This window comes from Schistocerca cancellata, chromosome 6 (assembly GCF_023864275.1).
Source record: "Schistocerca cancellata isolate TAMUIC-IGC-003103 chromosome 6, iqSchCanc2.1, whole genome shotgun sequence".
Classification (NCBI taxonomy): Eukaryota; Metazoa; Arthropoda; class Insecta; order Orthoptera; family Acrididae; genus Schistocerca; species Schistocerca cancellata.
The window spans coordinates 206531522-206556659 of NC_064631.1; positions in this window are offsets into that span (position 1 = coordinate 206531522).

The following is a 25138-nucleotide window of genomic DNA, read 5'->3' on the forward strand; positions in this document are numbered from 1 at the left end:
TCTCGACGTAATCGCCCTGCAGACGTACACATTTTACACAACGCTGATGCCATGATTCCATGGCAGCGGTGAAGGCTTCTTTAGGAGTCTGTTTTGACCACTGGAAAATCGCTGAGGCAATAGCAGCATGGCTGGTTAATTTGCGGCCACGGAGAGTGTCTTTCATTGTTGGAAAAAGCCAAAAGTCACTAGGAGCCAGGTCAGGTGAGTAGGGAGCATGAGGAATCACTTCAAAGTTGTTATCACGAAGAAACTGTTGCGTAACGTGAGCTCGATGTGCTGGTGCGTTGTCTTGGTGAAACAGCACACGCGCAGCCCTTCCCGGACGTTTTTGTTCCAGTGCAGGAAGGAATTTGTTCTTTAAAACATTTACGTAGGATGCACCTGTTACCGTAGTGTCCTTTGGAACGCAATGGGTAAGGATTACGCCCTCGCTGTCCCAGAACATGGACACCATAATTTTTTCAGCACTGGCAGTTACCCGAAATTTTTTTTGGTGGTGGTGATTCTGTGTAATTCCTTTGAGGTGACTGGTGCTTTGTTTCTGGATTGAAAAATGGCATCCACGTTTCATCCATTGTCACAACCGACGAAAAGAAAGTCCCATTCACGCTGTCGTTGCGCGTCAACATTGCTTGGCAACATGCCACACCGGTAGCCATGTGGTCGTCCGTCAGCATTCGTGGCACCCACCTGGATGACACTTTTCGCATTTTCATGTCGTCATGCAGGATTGTGTGCACAGAACCCACAGAAATGCCAACTCTGGAGGCGATCTGTTCAACATTCAGCGATCCCCCAAAACAATTCTCTCCACTTTCTCGATCATGTCGTCAGACCAGCTTGTGCGAGCCCGAGGTTGTTTCGGTTTGTTGTCACACGATATTCTGCCTTCATTAAACTGTCGCACCCACGAACGCACTTTCGACACATCCATAACTCCATAACCACATGTCTTCTTCAGCTGTCGATGAATTTCAATTAGTTTCATACCACGCAAATTCAGAAAACGAATGATGGCACGCTGTTCAAGTAAGGAAAACGTCACCATTTTAAGTGTTTAAAACGGTTCTCATTCTCGCCGCAGGCGGTAAAATTTCATCTGCCCTACGATGCTGCCATCTCTGGGACGTATTGACAATGAACGCAGCCTCATTTTAAAACAATGCGCATGTTTCTATCTCTTTTCAGTCCGGAGAAAAAAAATCCGAGGCCTTAGAACTTGAATGCACCTCGTACAGCAGAAATGACACTCCAATAACTTTGTCTCTGACGTGTCTACACAACGAGCCACGAAGTCGTGATTGGCAATAACGTGAAGACCGGGGACGTTACAGTTCGATGCTGCTGGGGCGTGACGGTTGACTTGCTGCTGCTGAAAACTGTAACGAAGAGGGATGCCGTCTAAGGCGTGGAGCGCTAAACGAAACTGCTGGTACTGCCAAATAATAGTGCTGGAACTAAACTGCTGATGCGGATGCAACTGCTGGTACTATCGACTTGAGGCGTAGGGTGTAGCTGACTTAGCACAGTCTGGCAGTGGTGTAAATAGTCTGGCGCTGCGATGGGACGGACCTGACGTAGCAAAATACTGCTCTGCAGACACCGCCGTCTCCTGCGACAGGCACGCTGCCTGTCGGCGAGGTTGGCGCCCCCTGCACAATGTGGAGGCGACGTGTAACTCCACGGCAAACAGCATAGGCCACGCCAGGAAAATATCTCTGTTTTGATGAGAACCGTTTCCGCACGTCCACCTGCCGCCACGTCTGCCGGCACGGCCTGACTCGTGTGCGGAGGAATCGACGAGCTGGCGGATATAACAGTCAGAGTGAAGAGGCAGTTTGAATCTGCCAGCGAAAGCCAACTACTGAAGCAAGCCGGAGGATGAGAGCAACCACCTGCAGTTGAAGCAGTTAGTGTAGTGAAGCAGAAAGGCCGCTGGGTGGCTTGATGGCCGAAGTTTGACTGTAGCTTGCTGTCAAGAAAGGGCACCATACACACCGGAGCAGTGGACTGTGTCCAGGGAGTCGTTAGTGTGCAATGTTTTCTCCTACGGCAATTATAAGAGAGTGTTCTTTGTGGTGACTAGTGCAGTATGGTCGTGCAAACTATTAAAAAGTCATTGCAAAGCACATTTCGCTGAAATGTGACTAGGATGAATTTTGCTATGTTTCTGCTATTTCTTTTCCTTGTCTCACTTCCTACAGGTTGTAAATATCGTTAATGCCTTACTGTTGATTGTGTCTATCTGTGTTATCTGTTTAATGCTACGGTGCATTTTATGATTACGTACTGGCCTAGGATGAGTTACGGGGTATTCTCCTGTTGCTGTGTGTGTGTTACTCCGTTAGATTAATTTGTGGCCATTAATTGTACATTTTGATCTCAGAAGGGCTAGATTATTGATCTTTGTGCTATTAGCTTAGGTTAGTGCTTTAGTACTTGCTATATTTATCCAAGTTCTGTTTTGTTAAGCTGGTTAATCCCAGTGGGGCATGTTATTTACGCTGTATTGTATTATTGTGTTAGGACTCTTTGGACTCAAGCATTATTTGACAAAGTGGGCGCTCGTTCCTTGTTTTATGCTTCTGACGTATGCGTTATGATTTATTATACCGTTAAAGAAACTCAAAGGACAAAAAGTAATCATCCCTACAGAAATCATTACAAGCATCATTTAAAAGGGAAAAACCCTTTCATTAGCCAAATTCGCATAGATCAGTCATTATTGTTGACAAACGGCTTCTACAGTTGTGTCATCTTCTGATCTCCAAGTTTGTTATTGAAAGTGTTCCATTGCGAATTTATACTGTAACGTCTACTAGGAAAAAAAAATATTATGTAGTAACGAGGAAATTATATGTATCATATTGTGTTATTGTATAAAATTATGTATTTTTTTTATTTATTTTAGAGAATATATGCGTCGGCGAGTAATGAAACCGCCACAGACGATAAATATCAAACAAAGATTAGAATAGGTAACTAGTATATAATACTTGATGAACATTAATTTCTCTGTCTTCTTCTTCTTGGAGTTAAGCGAGTAGGATATCCTGTGACGTTGTATTGGACGCTAGCGTAGCATTCTTTTGTCAAGACTGAAAGATGTACGCCATTGCGTGCGCATTTTAAAGGTGTGTATTTAAATGTTTGAATAGAGTTATTTAAATGAAAACTTGCATTATTAATTGTTATAGCTTGCTTGCATATTATCCCATCCCGTTGAGACATTTTTCAGTTATTTAAATATTATCTGTGGTTCTGAGCTGCGCGGCGAACGAAAGAGCCGCTGCCGCGGCGTATTCAAACTACCTCAAATAGAATCTATCATACCGCAAGGAAGCGGGAAGGTAACAGTGAAATAATATTATTTCTTTTAGCTTCCGGACTTGCAGTGCAGAGCAGCAGATTTTATGATGTGTTGCAGGTTGACGCGGGCTGCTGATAATATATAGCTAACAGTACAAAAAAGATAATGTACCTTCAAAATCTAATAGGAATCTTGCTGTGCTCGGTTCTGATCTGGCAAACTTTATAGTGAAAACGTATTTTTTCAATAAGAGTCTCATGTTCTTGTGCTAGTCGTGGTATTGAATGGTGTTTTACCGAGAAACAAAATCCACTGCAAAATCTTGTTGTTGAACAATCATACGAACTGTAACATCAGTATTCATAACAAAGTAATTTTCATTTTTAATAACTATAAAGTAGGGAAGATATGTTGATTTTTAGAATGAGTTACAGTCACGAAAAATGTTCCTTTAATAGAAGGCCAGATACAGAACAATAAGAACTCAATATATTCTGTTTTGTTAAAAAGTAATGATGATAAAGAAATTCATAGCACAGCATTACTAAAAGATATTTCGCGGCTCTTTTCATATATGCGTTGTTACGCAAGCAATAGTAATAATAATAGAAAAGACACGAACGAAAACCGGACGCGAAACTGTCGCCCAAAAACGTGGGGCACGAATTTGCAGTGGCCACAAAAATAAAATTTTTATGTATTTTCCTTTCAGTGTCTATTGTTATATATGTATATATGTATGTATTTAGTGATAAATGTATGTATATGTATCATGATTAATGCAATGTATTAATGAATGTACAAACACTCTTTCATGAAAAAACGCACCACTGCAAGCGAGTCAGAGGAGACGATCCTGATAGTACTGAGAAACTGTAACGACTACGTAATCCGGGGGCAGCCGAACCCCGAGATCAGATAAACTAAAGGTAAGACTACAGTGTAGTTGTCCTGTTTGTAGAAGCTGAACTCCAGTGAAGTGATCTCAAATCGCTAGTGGTGTGCGTAGTTTGATGTTAGTGTTTATGACAGGACAAAGTTGATGGTAGATAGTAATTTTTAGTGTGCAGTGTAGTGTAGATAAATTAACGTATTTTGTATGCAAGTGGCAAAACTGTTAGATCTTGTGTTAGAGTAGGTAATTTAGGAATATGGTTAAATTGCGTAGTCAACGTCCGAGCAATATGGATACTGAGGAACAGCAATTAGTTAGTGCAGGAAATGTAGAAACGGGTACCTTAAGCAGTACAAGTACTCTCTTTGAGGATATACCATGCGAAAATGTGGGGGCAGGGGCACAGGAAGTGGTGCCACCGCCCACCAGTGTTCAAGGAGACGTAGACAAAGAAATTGCACCACCCCCAGAAAAGCAGGAACCAGAGAGTGGGAATCTGCCTGGTGGGTATTCACTTCAGGCGATATTAGAGCGCGTGCTGGATTACCAGTCAAAATTCGCACAACAACAAGCTGAAAGGGATGAAAAAATTGAGATCTTTCTCGCGCAGCAAGCTGAGCGAGATCGCCAGCAAGCTGAGCGAGATCGCCAGCTAGAGGAAAAGTTTCTTGCCCAGCAAGCTGAGCGGGATCGCCAGCAAGCTGAGCGGGACCAGCAACTTATGCAATCGTTAGAAATTATGAAAAAGGAGATTGCCTGTATGAAACAGAATTATGAGTCGATACCTAAAGCCGTGCAGGAGTTGACTCTACAGGTCAACAACCTGCAAGTAGCAAACACTATTAGAGTAGACGAGATAGGTGTCTTAGCTAACCGAGTAGAAAAGCTAGAAATAGATTCCACACAGCTTGTAGAGCAGAAGTGGAACGAACAAGCGACTAAAATTGAAACCGAAATCAACTCATGGCTAGAAGCGAAAGAGAGTGAGATCGACAAAAATATTAATTCTAAGGTACAAGCAGCCATGGTAGATAGAGAGGCTGAATCGTTCAGTACCGCAGTAAACAGTCAGGTACAGAATGATGTGCAAACCATCAAACAAATACTCAGTGAGGATATTCCGCAGTGGCAAGTGAATATCAGTAAACGGATATCCGACTTGGAAAAGGGTTTAGCACAAACCAGAAAACATCTAGAATATGAAACTATGTCGCCAACAGCCAATGTTTTTGGCAACGCACAAACTTATACGCGACACAACAATGGTGAAGCTGTAGGCGATAATGCGAAGAACTGTAGCTTCAGTTCGGAGCACACAGCCTATGTCCCAGGAGCAAATCCATATAGTCCAAAAATATTAGTTGAAGAAAGTTTAATCAAAAATAGGCAGTTTCAAACGTTTACTACTGAACGGAAGTCAGTACACCCAGTAGTATTCATAAAAAGCTTTAAAAATATCTTGCCTAGTGTGTGGAACGAAGCACAGAAAATTCAATACGTAATGTCATACATTCAGGGTGATGCAGCGTTGTGGGCTACGGAAGTAGCAGACAGCTGCATGACGTATGAACAGTTCGAAAGGGCGTATTTGTCGAAATATTGGTCGCCTTGTATACAAGAGCGGCTAAGAAAAGAAGTATACAATCCCGAACCGTACTCACCCCGTCTTGGGAATTTGAGACGGTATTTTGAAAAGTATATAAACAAAACGCGCTACTGGGACGAGCCGATATCACCAAGAGACATAATAAGACTCCTAAAATCACATTTACCCATTCACATCAAAGAGAAATTAATACACGTACCAGAGAGCGATATGGAACATTTCCTGTCTGTTCTAGATTCAATAGACTTAATCCAGGAGGACGCAAAAGCAGCGTGTGATCACTCGCGGAATAATGGATCAGGGTGTAAACATGACAGAAATAATAGTGCACAAAACCACAACCATGGAAATGGTGGGAGTGGTAACAAGCGGCAAGAGCATTCGCAAAATGGTAATAATGGGAGAAGTCAGAACGGGTATGGGCAACCAACCTATAACAAAAAGCGTCGATTTGACGACCGATACGACACCGGAATGTCAGGGACCAACCGCTGGAAAAATGCGCGAGGTCAGTGGCATAGCAATTACAGTGACAGTAATCGCAATTGGAATCAAAATCAGCGAACAAGCCCAGAGCGACAAGGTAATGACCGGTACGACAACAACAGACCGCTACCGCAAAACGCGCCTATTGCGCAGTCGTGGCGGCCTACAAATCAAAGCGTACACATAGTAGAGGTTGCGGACAATAGCCGTCCAAGTACCTCACAAGCAAGCAATCCAACAAACTAGAATCGGCCTCGATATGCTCTCCATCGCTGGCCGAGGGGTGGAGTGAGAGCAACACAAATGACAATAATATACCTGGAATATGTATGCTGCGATACAACGACGGTATCAGTATGGATAAAGATCTACTGACCGAACCGCACGAATGTAAGAAAGATGACAACGAAAATGTGCAAGCCATAATAGAAGCGAAAATCAATGATGTTGCAGTGAATATAATCATCGACACAGGTGCCTCAGTAAGTGTAATGAGTATAGAGTTGTTTAAAGCGCTGGGGAAGGGACGTAGCATACCGACTTTCCCGGTTAATAATTGCAAGGTGTCTGGAGCCATCAGTGCACAGAGCCAATTAGTTAAGTACCAGGTGCAGGTGGAGATTTGTAAGGAGGGCGAAGCCATAGTGAGCTCGTTCCTCATTGTTAAAGGGTTAAAGGTGGCCTGCATTCTGGGAGTAGATTTTCTCCGTGAGAGGGACGCAGTGATCGACCTCTCCTTGGGGAAACTGAGCATAGTTAATAAAGGTAGGAGGATTGAATTGTCTATGATGAAATCGAAGGAGGTACTTGTGCCATGTTGTAATCGAATGAATATCAAATGTAGGAACCCCTGGGTACTACACCTCGATGATTTTTCACATGTAGCAGACCTCTATTACCCGAATTTAGAGGATCGAAATTTTGAAACAAATGTTGAGGCATTTCAAACCAAAGTACAGGAATCTGAAGGTTTAAGCAATATAAAAAAGCAACAGTTGACGCAGCTGCTATCGGAATATACCATGGTATTTACCGACCGACCAGGAATAGTCAAAGGGTACCACTATCACATAGAGGTGATGCCCCACAAAACATACTGTCGCGCAACTTACTCCATCCCATGGTCGAGGAGGGAAGTAGTGGCGAAAGAGATTCGGAAGATGCTAGAGTGGGATATCATTGAGCCCTCTCTCTCCCCATACAGTAGTCCTCTTGTAGCAGTGGCGAAAGCCAACGGAAAAATCAGGCTAGTAATAAACGTGCCACACGAATGTAGCTAGTTGTTAGCACATCCCCATACGGGGAAGATAAAAGGATTGTATCCACGTAAAGATGTAAAGTTATTTATTCAGTGACATGTCACATATAAGTAGTAATAGTTGTAAGCAGATTTCAATTGTGTTTTAGAGTATAAGTATGTTAGTTTTAAGAAAAAATTTGTATGTAATTAGACTTGGAGGAAGTGGAATCAGTAAAGTGAGCAATAGCATACAAAGGGAAGACTTTGTTTACAGACAATTAGAGTCATTAAAATACTATATGCTCATCAAGCAACGAACAATCTTCTTGTTGATAAAGTGAGGGTTAATTTCTTGAATCATTTTCCATGTGTAGTATGTAAGTACAATTAATGATGCAATCTCATATGGTAAAGTAATAGATGTAATGGTATTAGAATTAAGAAACCCTGAGAGAGAGAGTCTCTATTAGCCAAAAATTGACTTTGTAATATGAAACAATTATGTGATGTAACGTTTGTTGCCAGTAGTGATCTGAGAACGACACTGGAGCAGGAGCTAATCAAAAACAAACCCGTTCCGTGTAAACTCTGCTTTGTATGTATCGATGCTTCAATTGAAACCTGTGTACTTGGTACACACCCTTGAATATTAATTACGCGATACGCGAATCAAGTTAATCAATGCGGAACCTACACTGTAGTCATGTAGGAAAGATCATTAAAAATAATGCTAGTACAAAATGAAGTATTTATTGAGCAATATGCCCAAGTCAAGCTGTCATGCACATGGTAAAATCTGTTTGCTAGATGGGTGATAACCAGGCAAGCTACACTAAAAAGGGAAAGGAAAGCTATGTACCAAAAATCACACACCTTTAAAAAAAATTACAAAAAGGCCATATACGCCTAGTAATAGCATTAAAAGTGTGTAGTGACAAAGTAAAAACAATGGACGCAATGTAAACGAGAGTGATTATGCTAAGAACAGTTAAGATGCATTAAAAAGAAACTGTGTGCATAAACAATTGAGGAAAGGACGGAATATTGTGTGTAGCAGGGACAGAAAATGACTGTTGTATCTGCACCAATATATACGTCGATATAAGTCAAGTGTTGAGTGACAGACTGTCATAGTGCAGTGCTCATCGAACAAGAGACAGTGTATAAAAACAATAGTTATTGATCCGTTCGGAGTCGATTCAAACAAACATCGCTCGACGGAGACATTTAGTATGTGTGAACCGAAACATTCTCGCGTGTTGAGAGACGCTCTGGCAGTGTATCAACCGTGAGAGCAGGTGAAAGTGTGTAGTACAATGTGCGTGTGACGAGCCCTGAATACCAGTGTCACAATGCCACAAGAAACCTGTTATCACGCCAAAACATCCTGTGCATACCAGTGAAGCGACGGCTTACTGAACAATAAACGCTTTTAAACAAGTTGCATTTTCTTCCACAGCTAGTAATCTGTGTCCTTAAAGACAGTACACCGTTGTGGAATATTTGTTCCATGCGCTACGACGAGGAGCCATGCGGAGAAGCAGAGACGAGTGCCGTGCCGCCAGCCAGCCGGTCGCGGTAAACCACTGCAACACGTCGACATTGGTGAATGGTTCGGCGCGGTACGCGACTGCTTGGGCGCCACGTCAGCACGACGTCGCTGTTACTGAGAGCCGGTCGTCGACCCCAGCGGTCGTCGGCACGCTGCGTTCCAGACGACGCTACTCAACAATTGCTTCGCGTAGCACGCTCCGTACATTGTTGTCATTCAAATGAACTATCAACTTTGTGGTTAATGTACTAATATGAAAATGGTTTATTGGACACGAAATGACGTGACAAACATTTTTTCTTTAGTTACTGGGTGCAGACTCAAGATATTCATTGGTTCAGTGATATATAGATATAATATGTTTTCGTCATGTGAATGAAGTAAACTCGCACGAATGCCAGAACATTATAGAACAATTGTCGTGAGTAAGTGCAGAGACAATCAATTACATTTCTGTAAGACTGTTTCATGATTGACTTTCATTGCAACACAGAACACATTGGTAAAAGGTACATTTGTAACAAAGAGACTAAAAGTTTAACATTTTGTCATAAATAGCCTTTGTTAGTTGTGAACATTGGATAAAGTCTGAACTTTTTTGTGATGAACAATCAAACTGTGTGTAAGACAAACCAGGCGAGATGACCATGGCTCCGGCGCAGTTTTCCCAGGTTTTCTGACCGCACGTAGCCCGAATGGGGGAGCCAGATAACTGTATTGACCCTGGGACTAGGTTTTCGGTCACCTCGCTAAGTGTAAGAACACTATAAAGAGTGTAATTAAAACTATAGTGCAAAAGAACTAAGAAGTGAAAAGTGGATGTTCCAATCAAGGTGACAGACAATAAGCAAACAGACGTTAGTGGCAGCATATTGCCGAACATTCTTAACGTTAGTCAATTGCTGCCAGGGGGCATTGTAACGTCTAGTAGGAAAAAAAATCATATTATGTAGTAACGAGGAAATTATATGTATCATATTGTGTTATTGTATAAAATTATGTATTTTTTTTATTTATTTTAGAGAATATATGCGTCGGCGAGTAATGAAACCGCCACAGACGATAAATATCAAACAAAGATTAGAATAGGTAACTAGTATATAATACTTGATGAACATTAATTTCTCTGTCTTCTTCTTCTTGGAGTTAAGCGAGTAGGATATCCTGTGACGTTGTATTGGACGCTAGCGTAGCATTCTTTTGTCAAGACTGAAAGATGTACGCCATTGCGTGCGCATTTTAAAGGTGTGTATTTAAATGTTTGAATAGAGTTATTTAAATGAAAACTTGCATTATTAATTGTTATAGCTTGCTTGCATATTATCCCATCCCGTTGAGACATTTTTCAGTTATTTAAATATTATCTGTGGTTCTGAGCTGCGCGGCGAACGAAAGAGCCGCTGCCGCGGCGTATTCAAACTACCTCAAATAGAATCTATCATACCGCAAGGAAGCGGGAAGGTAACAGTGAAATAATATTATTTCTTTTAGCTTCCGGACTTGCAGTGCAGAGCAGCAGATTTTATGATGTGTTGCAGGTTGACGCGGGCTGCTGATAATATATAGCTAACAGTACAAAAAAGATAATGTACCTTCAAAATCTAATAGGAATCTTGCTGTGCTCGGTTCTGATCTGGCAAACTTTATAGTGAAAACGTATTTTTTCAATAAGAGTCTCATGTTCTTGTGCTAGTCGTGGTATTGAATGGTGTTTTACCGAGAAACAAAATCCACTGCAAAATCTTGTTGTTGAACAATCATACGAACTGTAACATCAGTATTCATAACAAAGTAATTTTCATTTTTAATAACTATAAAGTAGGGAAGATATGTTGATTTTTAGAATGAGTTACAGTCACGAAAAATGTTCCTTTAATAGAAGGCCAGATACAGAACAATAAGAACTCAATATATTCTGTTTTGTTAAAAAGTAATGATGATAAAGAAATTCATAGCACAGCATTACTAAAAGATATTTCGCGGCTCTTTTCATATATGCGTTGTTACGCAAGCAATAGTAATAATAATAGAAAAGACACGAACGAAAACCGGACGCGAAAATACCTCATGCAATATTGTCATTATGGTGGATAAAATCCAGTACATAGGTTTTCCATAAACAAAACCATTTACTGTTAAAAAAACACAATGTGCACTTGGGCATGTACTTACACGTAACACTCATTGGGTTGTTAATTCTTGAAAAGCACAGTAGACAAATGAGTATTTTACTAAACAGCGTGCGTTTTAACAATTAATAAGCCTTTGTGAGCACTATGTATACGAACATCCCAGTGTGTAGAATGTGCCTTTTAACAGTAAATCATTTTATTTTTTACAAACCTATGATGACGTGCTGCTGTATGTTACCACCAAAATGAGAACATAGCAACAGGTACGAACTCACAGGTACCAACTTACAATGGAACACGTCTTATAACAAAAGTTTTTAAGACTAAAAGATGACAGCTACAACTCTCTAAACTGGTTGTCAACAGTATAGACTAATTTATGTAAGCTGGCTACTCAATGTTTTTTTCCCAAGTGAAACACAGATCGCTCGCTCCTTCTAAGTTCCCAATACAAAAACTATGCTCTGTAGAAATATTCTGACTGAAGAATACTCGAAAAACACCGTGACCTGCTGCTTGAAGAAACCCGTAACTGCATGCTGCACGTCCGCGTCCGAAGGGAATCGTTAATCTTTCAAGGTCATCTTTCAGGAGCCGAGAGCGTGATAATCGCATGGGGAGACATCAGGTTTGTAAGGCGGCTACAGCGTGTCTTCACTTAGTTACGACGGTTGCTATACAGAGACGTGCATTAACATGAAACAGCAGTTCCGATTGTCGCACACCATTCACATCTACATCCACATCTACATCCATACTCCGCAAGCCACCTGACGGTGTGTGGCGTAGGGTACCTTGAGTACCTCTATCGGTTCTCCCTTCTATTCCAGTCTCGTATTGTTCGTGGAAAGAAGGATTGTCGGTATGCTTCTGTGTGGGCTCTAATCTGATTTTATCCTCATGGTCTCTTCGCGAGATATACATAGGAGAAAGCAATATACTGCTTGACTCTTCGGTGAAGGTATGTTCTCGGAACTTTAACAAAAGTCCGTACCGAGCTACTGAGCGTCTCTCCTGCAGAGTCTTCCACTGGAGCCTATCTTTCTTTTTTTTGGTCATCAGTCTACTGACTGGTTTGATGCGGCCGGCCGCGAATTCCTTTCCTGTGCTAACCTCTTCATCTCAGAGTAGCACTTGCAACTTACGTCCACAATTATTTGCTTGACGTATTCCAATCTCTGTCTTCCTCTACAGTTTTTGCCCTCTACAGCTCCCTCTAGTACCATGGAAGTCATCCCCTCATGTCTTAGCAGATGTCCTATCATCCTGTCCCTTCTCCTTATCAGTGTTTTCCACATATTCCTTACCTCTCCGATTCTGCGTAGAACATCCTCATTCCTTACCTTATCAGTCCACCTAATTTTCAACATTCGTCTATAGCACCACATCTCAAATGCTTCGATTATCTTCTGTACCGGTTTTCCCATAGTCCATGTTTCACTACCATACAATACTGTATTCCAGACGTACATCCTCAGAAATTTCTTCCTCAAATTAAGGCCGGTATTGGATATTAGTAGACTTCTCTTGCCCAGAAATGCCTTTTTTGCCATAGCGAGTCTGCTTTTGATGTCCTCCTTCCTCCGTCCGTCATTGGTTATTTTACTGCCTAGGTAGCAGAATTCCTTAACTTAATTGACTTCGTGACCATCAATCCTGATGTTAAGTTTCTCGCTGTTCTCATTTCTGCTACTTCTCATTACCTTCGTCTTTCTCCGATTTACTCTCAAACCATACTGTGTACTCATTAGACTGTTCATTCCGTTCAGAAGATCATTTATTTCTTCTTCACTTCCACTCAGGATAGCAATGTCATCAGCGAATCGTATCATTGATATCCTTTCACATTGTATTTTAATTCCACTCCTGAACCTTTCTTTTACTTCCATCATTGCTTCCTCGATGTACAGATTGAAGAGTAGGGGCGAAATGCTACAGCCTTGTCTTACACCCTTCTTAAAACAAGCACTTCGTTCTTGATCGTCCACTCTTATTATTTCCTCTTGGTTGTTGTATATACTGTATATGACCCGTCTCTCCCTATAGCTTACCCCTACATTTTTCAGAATCTCGAACAACTTGCACCATTTTATATTGTCGAACGCTTTTTCCAGGTCGACAAATCTTATGAAAGTGCCTTGATTTATCTTTAGCCTTGCTTCCATTATTAGCCGTAACGTCAGAAATGCCTCTCTCGTCCCTTTACTTTTTCTAAAGCCAAACTGACCGTCACCTAGCGCATTCTCAATTGTCTTCTCCAGCCTTCTGAATATTATTCTTGTACGCAGCTTCGATGCATGAGCTGTTAAGCTGATTGTGCGATAACTCTCGCACTTGTCAGCTCTTGCCGTCTTCGGAATTGTGTGGATGATGCTTTTCCGAAAGTCAGATGGTATATCGCCAGACTCATGTATTCTACACACCAACGTGAATAGTCGTTCTGTTGCCACATCCCCCATTGATTTTAGAAATTCTGATGGAATGTTATCTATCTCCTCTGCCTTATTTGACCGTAAGTCCTCCAAAGCTCTTTTAAATTCCGATTCTAATACTGGATCCCCTATCTCTTCTAAATCGACTCCTGTTTCTTCTTCTATCACATCAGACAAATCTTCACCCTCATAGAGGCTTTCAATGTATTCTTTCCACCTATCTGCTCTCTCCTCTGAATTTAACATTGGTATTCCCGTTGCACTTTTAATGTTACCACCGTTGCTTTTAATGTCACCAAAGGTTGTTTTGACTTTCCTGTATGCTGAGTCTGTCCTTCCGACAATTATATATTTTTCGATGTCATCACGTTTTTCCTGCAGCCATTTCGTCTTAACTTCCATGCACTTCCTATTTATTTCATTCCTGAGCGACTTGTATTTCTGTATTCCTGATTTTCCCGGAACATATTAGTACTTCCTCCTTTCATCAATTAACGGAAGTATTTCTTCTGTTACCCATGGTTTCTTCGCAGCTACCTTCTTTGTACCTATGTTTTCCTTCCCAACTTCTGTGATGGCCCTTTTTAGAGATGTCCATTCAGCTTCAACTGTACTGCCTACTGCACTATTCCTTATTGCTGTATCTATAGCGTTAGAGAACTTCAAACGTATCTCGTCATTCCTTAGTACTTCCGTATCCCACTTCTTTGCTTATTGATTCTTCCTGACTAATGTCTTGAACGTAAGCCTACTCTTCATCACTACTATATTGTGATCTGAGTCTATATCTGCTCCTGGGTGCGCCTTACAATCTAGTATCTTATTTCGGAATCTCTGTCTGACAATGATGTAATCTAATTAAAATCTTCCCGTATCTCCCGGCCTTTTCCAAGTATACCTCCTCCTCTTGTGATTCTTAAACAGAGTATTCGCTATTACTAGCTGAAATTTGTTACAGAACTCAATTAGTCTTTCTCCTCTTTCATTCCTTGTCACAAGCCCATACTCTACTGTAACCTTTTCTTCTTCTCCCTCCCCTACAACTGCATTCCAGTCGCCCATGACTATTACATTTTCGTCCCCCTTTACATACTGCATTACACTTTCAGTATCCTCATACACTTTCTCTATCTGTTCATCTTCAGCTTGCGACGTCGGCATGTATACCTGAACTATCGTTGTCGGTGTTGGTCTGCTTTCGATTCTGATTAGAACAACCCGGTCATTGAACTGTGCACAGTAACACACCCTCTGCGCTACCTTCCTATTCATAACGAATCCTACACCTGTTATACCATTTTCTGCTGCTGTTGATATTACCCGATACTCATCTGACCAGAAATCCTTGTCTTCCTTCCACTTCACTTCACTGACCCCTACTATATCTAGATTGAGCCTTTGCATTTCCCTTTTCAGATTTTCTAGTTTCCCTACCACGTTCAAGCTTCTGACATTCCACGCCCCGACCCGTAGAACGTTACCCTTTCGTTGATTATTCAACCTTTTTCTCATGGTAAACTCCCCCTTGGCAGTCCCCTCCCGGAGTTCCGAATGGGGGACTATTCCGGAATCTTTTGCCAATGGGGAGATCATCATGACACTTCTTCAAATACAGGCCACACGTCCTGTGGATACACGTTACGTGTCTTTAATGCAGTGGTTTCCATTGCCTTCTGCATCGTCATGTCGTTGATCATTGCTGATTCTTCCGCCTTTTGGGGCAATTTCCGATCCCTAGGACAAGAGAGTGCCCTGAACCTCTATCCGCTCCTCCGCCCTGTTTGATAAGGCAGTTGACAGAATGGGGCGGACTTCTTATGCCGGAAGTCTTCGGCCGCCAATGCTGATTATTTATCAAAATTTAGGCAGTGGCGGGGATCGAACACGGGATCGAAGACGTTTTGAATATGAATCAAATACGCTACCCCTAGTGATTACTAAATGTTCCTGTCACGAAGTGCGCTGCTCTCCGTTGGATCTTCTCTCTCTCTTCTATCAACCCTATCTGGTACGGATCCCACACTGCTGAGCAGTATTCAAGAAGTGGGGGAACAAGCGTACTATAATCTACTTCCTTTGTTTTCGTATTGCATTTCCTTAGGATTCTTCCAATGAATCTCAGTCTGGCATCTGCTTTACGAACGATCAACTTTATATTATCATTCCATTTTAAATCACTCCTACTGCGTACTCCCAGACAATTTACGGAATTAACTGCTTCCAGTTGCTGACCTGCTATTTTGTAGCTAAATGATAAGGGATCTATCTTTCTATGTATTCACAACACATTACACTTGTCTATAATTGAGATTAAATTGCCATTCCCTGCACCATGCGTCAATTCGTTGCAGATCCTCCTGCATATCAGTACAATTTTCCATTGTTACAACCTCTCGATACACCACAGCATCATCTTCAAAAAGCCTCAGTGAACTTCCGATGTCATCCACAAGGTCATTTACGTATATTGTGAATAGCAACGATCCTATGACACTCCCCTGCGGCACACCTGAAATCACTCTTACTTCGGAAGACTTTTCTCCATTGAGAATAACATGCTGCGTTCTGTTATCTAGGAACTCTTCAATCCAATCACACAATTGGTCTGATAGTCCATATGCTCTTACTTTGTTCTTTAAAGGACTGTGGGGAACTGTATCGAACACCTTGCAGAAGTCAAGAAACACGGCATCTACCTGTGAACCCGTGCCTATGGACCTCTGAGTCTCGTGGACGAATAGCGCGAACTAGGTTTCACACGACCGTCATTTTCGAAACCCATGCTGATTCCTACAGAGTGGATTTCTAATCTCCAGAAAAGTCATTATACTCGAACATAATACGTGTTCCAAAATTCTACAACTGATCGACGTTAGAAATATAGGTCTATAGTTCTGCACATCTGTTCGACGTTCCTTCTTGAAAACGGGGATGAACTGTGCCCTTTTCCAATCCTTTGGAACGCTACGCTCTTCTAGAGACCTACGGTACACCGCTGCAAGAAGGGGGGCAAGTTCCTTCGCGTACTCTGTGTAAAATCGAACTGGTATCCCATCAGGTCCAGCGGCCTTTCCTCTTTTGAGCAATTTTAATTGTTTCTCTATCCCTCTGTCGTCTATTTCGATATCTACCATTTTGTCATCTGTGCGATAATCTAGAGAAGGAACTACAGTGCAGTCTTCCTCTGTAAAACAGCTTTGGAAAAAGACATTTAGTATTTCGACCTTTAGTCTGTCATCCTCTGTTTCAATACCATTTTGGTCACAGAGTGTCTGGACATTTTGTTTTGATCCACCTACCGCTTTGACATAAGACCAAAATTTCTTAGTATTTTCTGCCAAGTCAGTACATAGAACATTACTTTCGAATTCGTTGAACGCCTCTCGCACAGCCCTCCTCACACTACATTTCGCTTCGCGTAAATTTTGTTTGTCTGCAAGGCTTTTGCTATGTTTGTTTGCTGTGAAGTTCCCTTTGCTTCCGCAGCAGTTTCCTAACTCGGTTGTTGTACCACGGTGGCTCCTTTCCATCTCTTACGAACTTGCTTGGCATATACTCATCTAACGCATATTGTACGATGGTTTTGAACTTTGTCCACTGATCCTCAACACTATCTGTACTTGAGACAAAACTTTTGTGTTGAGCCGTCAGGTACTCCGTAATCTGCTTTTTGTCACTTTTGCTAAACAGAAAAATCTTCCTACCTTTTTTAGTATTTCTATTTACGGCTGAAATCATCGATGCAGTAACCGCTTTATGATCGCTGATTCCCTGTTCTTCGTTAATTGTTTCAAATAGTTCAGGTCTGTTTGTCACCACAAGGTGTAATATGTAATCGCCACGAGTCGGTTCTCTGCTTAACTGCTCAAGGTAGTTTTCAGATAAAGCACTTAAAAACATTTCACTGGATTCTTTGTCCCTGCCACCCGTTATGAACATTTGAATCTCCCAGTCTATATCCAGCAAATTAAAATCTCCACCCAGAACTATAACATGGTGAGTAAATCTACTCGAAATATTTTCCAAATTATCCTTCAGGTGCTCAGCCACAACAGCTGCTGAGCCAGGGGGCCTATAGAGACATCCAATTATCATGTATGAGCCTGCTTTAACCGTGACCTTCACCCAAATTATTTCACATTTCGTATCTCCGTCAATTTCCTTCGATACTATTGCACTTCTTATCGCTATAAACACGTCTCCCCATTCACTGTCCAGCCTGTCTCTGCGGTATACATTCCAATCTGAGTTTAGGATTTCATTACTGTTTACGTCTGGTTTCAGCTAACTTTCTGTCCCTAGTACTATATGGGCATTGTGACCGTTTATTAATGAGAGCAGTTCTGGTACCTTTCTATAGACACTCCCACAGTTTACTATTAGCGCATTAATATTGTTATTCCCTGTTGCATTTTGCCTACTCCTACCTTGCCGCGTCTCAGGAGGCGTCTTGTCGGGCCTAGGGAGCGAATTCTCTAACCTAAAAAACCCACATGTGCAATCCAACGTACTCCGCTACCCTTGTAGCCGCTTCCGGCGTGTAGTACACGCCTCACCTATTCAGGGGGACCCTACATTTCTCCACCCGATAGCGGAGGTAGAGAAATTTGCACCCCAGATCTCCGCAGAATCGTCCGAGCCTCTTGTTTAAGCCTTCTACTCGGCTCCAAACCAGAGGACCGCGATCGGTTCTGGGAACGATACTACAAATAGTTAGCTCAGATTCCACCCCGCGAGTGAGACATTCAGCCTTCACCAATTCCGCCAACCGCCTGTACGAACTGATGATGACCTCTGATTCCAGAGAGCAGGAGTCATTGGTACTAAAATGTAGACTTTCACGGCGGGAAATATCATAACCATTATAATTATCCGGGCTGTTATGCCGTGGTCGGTTGATGAATTCTGTGTCAATCCCAACGTTTCGTCTCCGACTGCGGGAGACATCTTCAAGGGGGTCCGTCGCTCGATTGAACGTCCAACACACCCACTGGCTCGCTACTGACTGCCGCTAAATTCCGTGTCCGCGCGCTCGCACGCCGCGGCGTGACGTCATGTGTTTTGAATACGTCAGTGCAATTGGCCGCTGTCCGTCGCCGTCGATCGCCGTTGCCATCACCCAGTAGTGGACGGGTGGTACACATCTTCTTTAACACCGGCATCCATATACCGTTTAATTTCACGCCCTCCTCCTTTCGGTTGAAATTATTTGGGTGTTTAGCGATTTCGATTGGCTCCCTGTAGAGCCTTTCGTAATATCCGCTTGTGGCCGCTAGTACTTGCATCTCCTCGAAACGAATATTGTGGTTCCCTGGCTGGAAAACATGCTCCGCAACAGCTGATCGTTCCGTTTCTCCTCTTCTATAATTTCCCCTGTGCTCTTCTAAACGTTTAGAAACAGCTCTCTTAGTGGTACCCACATAAACATCTCCAATGCTGCATGGGATCCTATACACTCCAGCTTTTTCCAATGGTTTGCGAGCATCTTTGGCAGGCTTAAAGTATTCCTGTATCTTCCTGGTGGGCTTGTAAATTACGGTAATATTCCGCTTCGTCAAGATCCTCCCTATTCTTTCCGTTACATTTTTAACAAACGGCAGGAAAACCTTAGATTTTGCAGTAGCCTGTACGTCAGTATGATTTCTGCGTGGCTGCCTCAACGCACGTTTTATTTCGGCGGACGAATATCCGTTCATCATTAGTGCCTTGTGGAGATGTTCCATCTCAGGGTCGAGCAACTCAGGTTCACAAATATTTCTCGCTCTGTCCGCTAATGTCTTGATAACACCCGGCTTCTGTTGTGGGTGGTGCAAATAACGGTCCGTGTGCGTGGGTTTGCGGTATACTGAGTGGCCCAAACTACCATTTTCGTTTCTAAAAACAATCACATCGAGGAAATGTAATTTGCCGTCTACCTCCTACTCCATTGTAAACTGAATTCTCGGGTTTATACTGTCCAGATGTTCGTGTCATCCACGTATCGGAACAATACATTTGCTGGCAGTACCTAAGGCCTGTTCTTCGAATTTCTCCATAAAGAAGTTTGCAATTACGGGACTTAGAGGGCTTCCCATAGCCACGCCATCCATTTGCTCATAAAACTGTTCATTCCACTTGAAGTATGTGGTCGTCAAACAATACTTAAACAGTTCTGAAATATCGGCAGGAAAAATTCGATCCAGCTGTTCCAATACACCATTAAGTGGAACCATGGTAAACAGCGATACCACATCGAAGCTGACCAATATGTCATCCGGCTGGACCACTATGCCATTCAATCTGCTGATGAAATGTGTCGAATTCTTTATATAAGAGTCCGAACGACCCACATGTGGTTTTAACAGCGTAGTCAAAAACTTGGCTAACGAGTAGGTGGGCGAACCAATGGCACTTAGTATCGGTCTTAACGGCACATTTTCTTTATGAATTTTGGGCAATCCATAAAGCCTCGGTGGTAGCGCAACCGAATTAGAGACCTTCCTGGACACTTTCTTCAATGGAGGACGTTTTCATTAACCGCGGCACAGTTCTGAGAACGTTGTTAGTGGGGTCCATATTCAGCTTACTATATGCTTCCGAATCCAGTAGATAAGTAATTTTACTCTAATAGTGGGCCACATCCATAACCACCGTTGCGCTTCCTGTATCAGCTGGGAGAATCAAAATACTATCGTCGTCATTCAGGAGTCTTAAAGCTCTTCTCTCACCCACAGTTATATTACTAAAAAAAAACTGGCTCTGAGCACTATGCGACTCAACTGCTGAGGTCATTAGTCTCCTAGAACTTAGAACTAGTTAAACTTAACTAACCTAAGGACGTCACAAACATCCATGCCCGAGGCAGGATTCGAATCTGCGACCGTAGCGGTCTTGCGGTTCCAGACTGCAGCGCCTTTAACCGCACGGCCACTGCGGCCGGCAGTTATATTACTCTTCGGCGGTTTTGTATTGGCTAATATTCTCACTGTTTCTATACAGATTTCTTCAGCTGTTACAGAATCCACACTGCAAATTCCTGATTCTACGCTGGCTATAATTTCTTCAGTGGGCGCAAACCGCGGACTAACAGCAAAATTTCCTCCCTTGGCAAGCACAGATGTCTCATCGTCAGATAACGAACGTTTGGACAAATTGATAACGGTCCGGGAAACGTCTAAATGCCGAACGGTCTGATTAGGTAGCAAATTATCAAACTTCTTCTTCTGTCTCCTAGACGTTGTCAACATACGCTTCCCCATGGTATCATGCAGTAGTCTATCAATTTTATCCCAGTCACCGCTGCACAGTTCATTACTGATCGTAATATGGAGAGACATTTACTTACAGTTTGTGCTTGCCAAGTCCCGTCGGGTCTGCTGAATGCGCTCTCGTAGTAAGGCCTCCTCCGTCCGTTTGAAAATGCGTTGTGCCTTTCCCGAATAGAACAGTCGCTTTATCTTCGGAAACTTCGGTATAACGCCGACGGCTCTGCAACGAGACAGGAATGTGAGGGAACACAAAAGCTCCACTCTCTTCTTCTGGAGTCCTTCCAGGCGTCACACTTCTCTTGACATCTACTCCCCGTAGAGGCGTCTGATACTAAAATGTAGACTTTCACGGCCGGAAATATCATGTCCATTATAATTATCCGGCATGTTATGCCGTGGTCGGTTGATGAATTCTGTGTCAATTCCCAATCGAGCGGACGACCCCCTTGAAGATGTCTCCCGCAGTCGCAGACGAAACGTTGGGAATTGACACTGAATTCATCAACCGACCACGGCATAACAGCCCGGATAATTATAATGGACAGGAGTCATTGGTGCCGACATGAGCAACAATTTGTAGTCGGGTGCGCCCAGTGCTCTCTATCGCCACCGGCAGGGCCTCCTCCACATCTCTGATGAGACCCGCGGCAAGCAGACAGAGTGAACACTGGCCTTCTGCCCCGACCTTTCCGCTATTTCCCTAAGGGGCCCCATCACCCGCCTAACGTTGGAGCTTCAAATAACTAATAAACCCCTTCCCCCGTGTGCCTGCTCGGACCTTGCTGAAGGAGCGGCCACATGTCCACTCACGGCAGAGCGGGCGATGCCACACAGCCAGCCTCCACATTGACCCTCCGCCTCGTGTGCCGCGAACGCCGCTGAACCCGCCACTCCCCTTGGGGAGAGGGTGGCCCAACCGCGCCCGGTACCCGCGAAGATGTCTTGACAGCAGGGACAGTGGGTGAAGCATGTAATACCTGGGGTGTTCCATGAGACGCACCAGACTCCCCACTGCCGCTACACTCCGAGGCAGCAGCCTGAAGACGGCTGACCGCAGCCATCAACACGTTCAGCTGTTCGCGAACAGTGGCCAGCTCCTCCTGCGTCCGTACACAGCAGTCACACATCCTATCCATCATAAAAAATCAATTTACTGCAGAGAGTTAATCAACTGTAACTAGACTGCCAATTCACTAAAGGCGGCTGATTATTGACTAAACTGTGGTTGCTAGACACTTCTTGTAAAAAAAAAATGAAAATAGCACTACCCGTCTCTGGACTGTATTGAAAACAAACACTAGCACTTCTGGCACTATGGCTGACTAAAGAGACTCTCTCTGACTGTATTCAAAACAAACACGGAATCTATGGAATACTATTACTAGCACTCGACAATTAAAGCTTCCTAAAAGCAAAAACGCACGGAAGAAGAAGTGACGAGAAAGAAAAAATACAGTTAATACTTAAATTAACTTAGCTCACTGAACAGCAGACGTGAAGCAGACGGCAGTTACGACGACACTGACACTACTGGCACTATGGCTGACTAAAGGGACTCTCTCTGTATTCAAAACAAACACGAAATCTATGGAACACTATTACTAGCACTCGACAATTAAAGCTTCCTAAAAGCAAAAACACACGGAAGAAGAAGTGACAAGTAAGAAAAATACAGTTAATACTTGAATTAGCTCGCTGCACAGAAGACGTGAAGCAGACGGCATTCTCATTCTGCGACGGATGTCTCTCTGTGTTTGTCCTCCGGCACCCAACACATGAATAACAGCACGATTATCCTGTTTGGAGACACACCTGATGTTAACGTCGCCATCGTTCACTTTTCCATATTTACCCCGGTCGGGTTGGGGATTTTCTCTGCCAGGGGACTGGGTGTTTGTGTTGTCCTCATCATTTCATCATCATCATCATCATCATCATTCACGAGAGTGGCTAGATGGGTCTCTGTTAACAACTGGGCTGTGAAAAAATTGGGACTTTTTACAAGGACTGATTACCGTGCAGTTGAGAGCCACAAAAATTAAACATCACCATCAACGTCCTTATTTACCGCACGTCTGTTAGAAAGACACAAATGCACACTTATCCCATTCCTACATATCAGTGCTTACATACCTGCATCGGAATCGCGGTACTCCCACATAGCCTCGTAACACTTCAGTACTAACACTCCAGTACATTAACCTGACTTTTGATTGCCGTTCTGGAACCCCTTTCGACATATGCTCAACAAAGTAGTACACGAACGACAGCTGACCAGCTTCGTCATTTCTAAGATTCCTATCCGCAGGCAATAGTCTGCAACGATATGGAATTGCGACTCTGGTGCCTTTACCTTTCGTAAAACCAAACTGATGGTCATGTAACACATCATCAGTTTTCCCTTCTATTCTCCTGTATATTAATCTTGTCAGCAACAAGGATGCATGAGACGCTAAGCTGATTGTGAGATAATTATCGTGCTTGTCGGGTCTTGCAGTCTTCGGAATTGTGTGGATAGTATTTTTCCGAAAGTCTGATGGTATATCGCCAGACTCATGCATTCTATACACAAATGTGCCTTTTTTGTTGACACCGTCCCCAATGATTTTAGAAATTCTGATGGAGTGTTTTCTACCACTTCTGCCTCATTTGATCTTAATTCCTCCAAAGGTCTCCTAATTTTAATTCCAGTACTGGATCTTCTATTACTTCTAAATCGATTCCTGTTTCTTATTCTATTATATCAAACAAATCTTCCTCCTCATAGAGGCCTTCAATGTGCTCTTTCCTCCTATGAACACTCTGCTCTGCATTTAACTGTGGAATTCGTATTGCAATCTTGATGTTACCACCCTTGCTCTTAATGTCACCAAAAGGTTGTTTTGACTTCCTTGTATGCTAAGTCTGTTCATCCGACAACCATTTCTTTTTCGATTTGTTCACATTTTCCATGCAGTCACTTCGTCTTATCTTCCCTGCACTTCCTATTTTTTCATTCCTCAGCGACCTGTATTTATTTTTCACTGAGTTCCCCAGAACATAATTGTACTTCCTCCTTTCTTCGAATAACTGAAGTTTCTCTTCCGTTTTCTACGGTTTCTTCGCAGTTACCTTCCATGTACCTATGTTTTCCCTTCCAACTTCTATGATTGCCCTTTTTAGAGATGTCCATTTCTCTTCAACTGCAGTGCCTACTGAGCTATTCCTTATTACTGTATGTACAGAACTTCAAGCGTATGTCGGCATTCCTTAACACTTGCGACTTCCACTTCTTTGCGTATTGATTCTTGCTTCCTAATCTTAAATTTAATCCTACTCGTCATCATTATTACATTGTGATCAGCGTCTATATATGCTCCTGGGTACACCTTGCAGTCCAGTATCTGATTTGGGAATCTCTGTCTGACCATGTTGTAATCTAACTGAAATCTTCCCCCCTCATCCTGCCTTTTCCAAGTGTATCTACTCCTCTCGTGATTCTCGACCAGAATATTCACTGTTACCAGCTGAAGTTTATTATACTCTACTTGTCTTTCTCCTCTCTTATTCCTTGCCCACAGCCCATATTCTTCTGTAACCGTGACGTCGTCATGTATACCTGAACTATCATTGTCGGCGTCTGTTTGCTGTTGATTCTGATAAGAACGACCCTGTCGCTGAACCGTTCACAGTGACACACTCTCTTCCTTATCTTCCTATTCATAAAGAATTCAACTTCCGTCATATCATATTCTGCTGCTGTTGATATTACTCTATACTCATCTAACAAGATATCCTTATCTTCTTTCACTTTGCTGGCCCTCAATGTATCTAGATTACGCCTTTGCATTTCCCTTTTCAGATTTTCTAGCTCTCCCACAACGTTCAAGTTTCCGAAATTCCACGCCCCGACTCTTATAACGTTATCCTTTCATTGGTTATTCAATCTTTTTCTCATGGTCGCGTCGCCGTTGGCCATCCCCTCCCGGAGTTCCGAATGAGGGCTATTCCAGAAACGTTTGGCAATGGCGAGATAATCATGTCACTTTTTCAATTACAGGCGACATGACCTGTGGATACACGATATATGTCTTTAATGCAGTGGTTTCTATTGCCTTCTGTTTCCTCATGCCGTTGATCACTGCTGATTCTTCCGCCTTTAGGGGCGCTTTCTCGCTCCGAGGGGAAGAGAGTGACCTGAACCTGTGTTCGCTCCTCCACCCTTTTTGACAAGGCCGTTGGTAGAATGCGGTTGA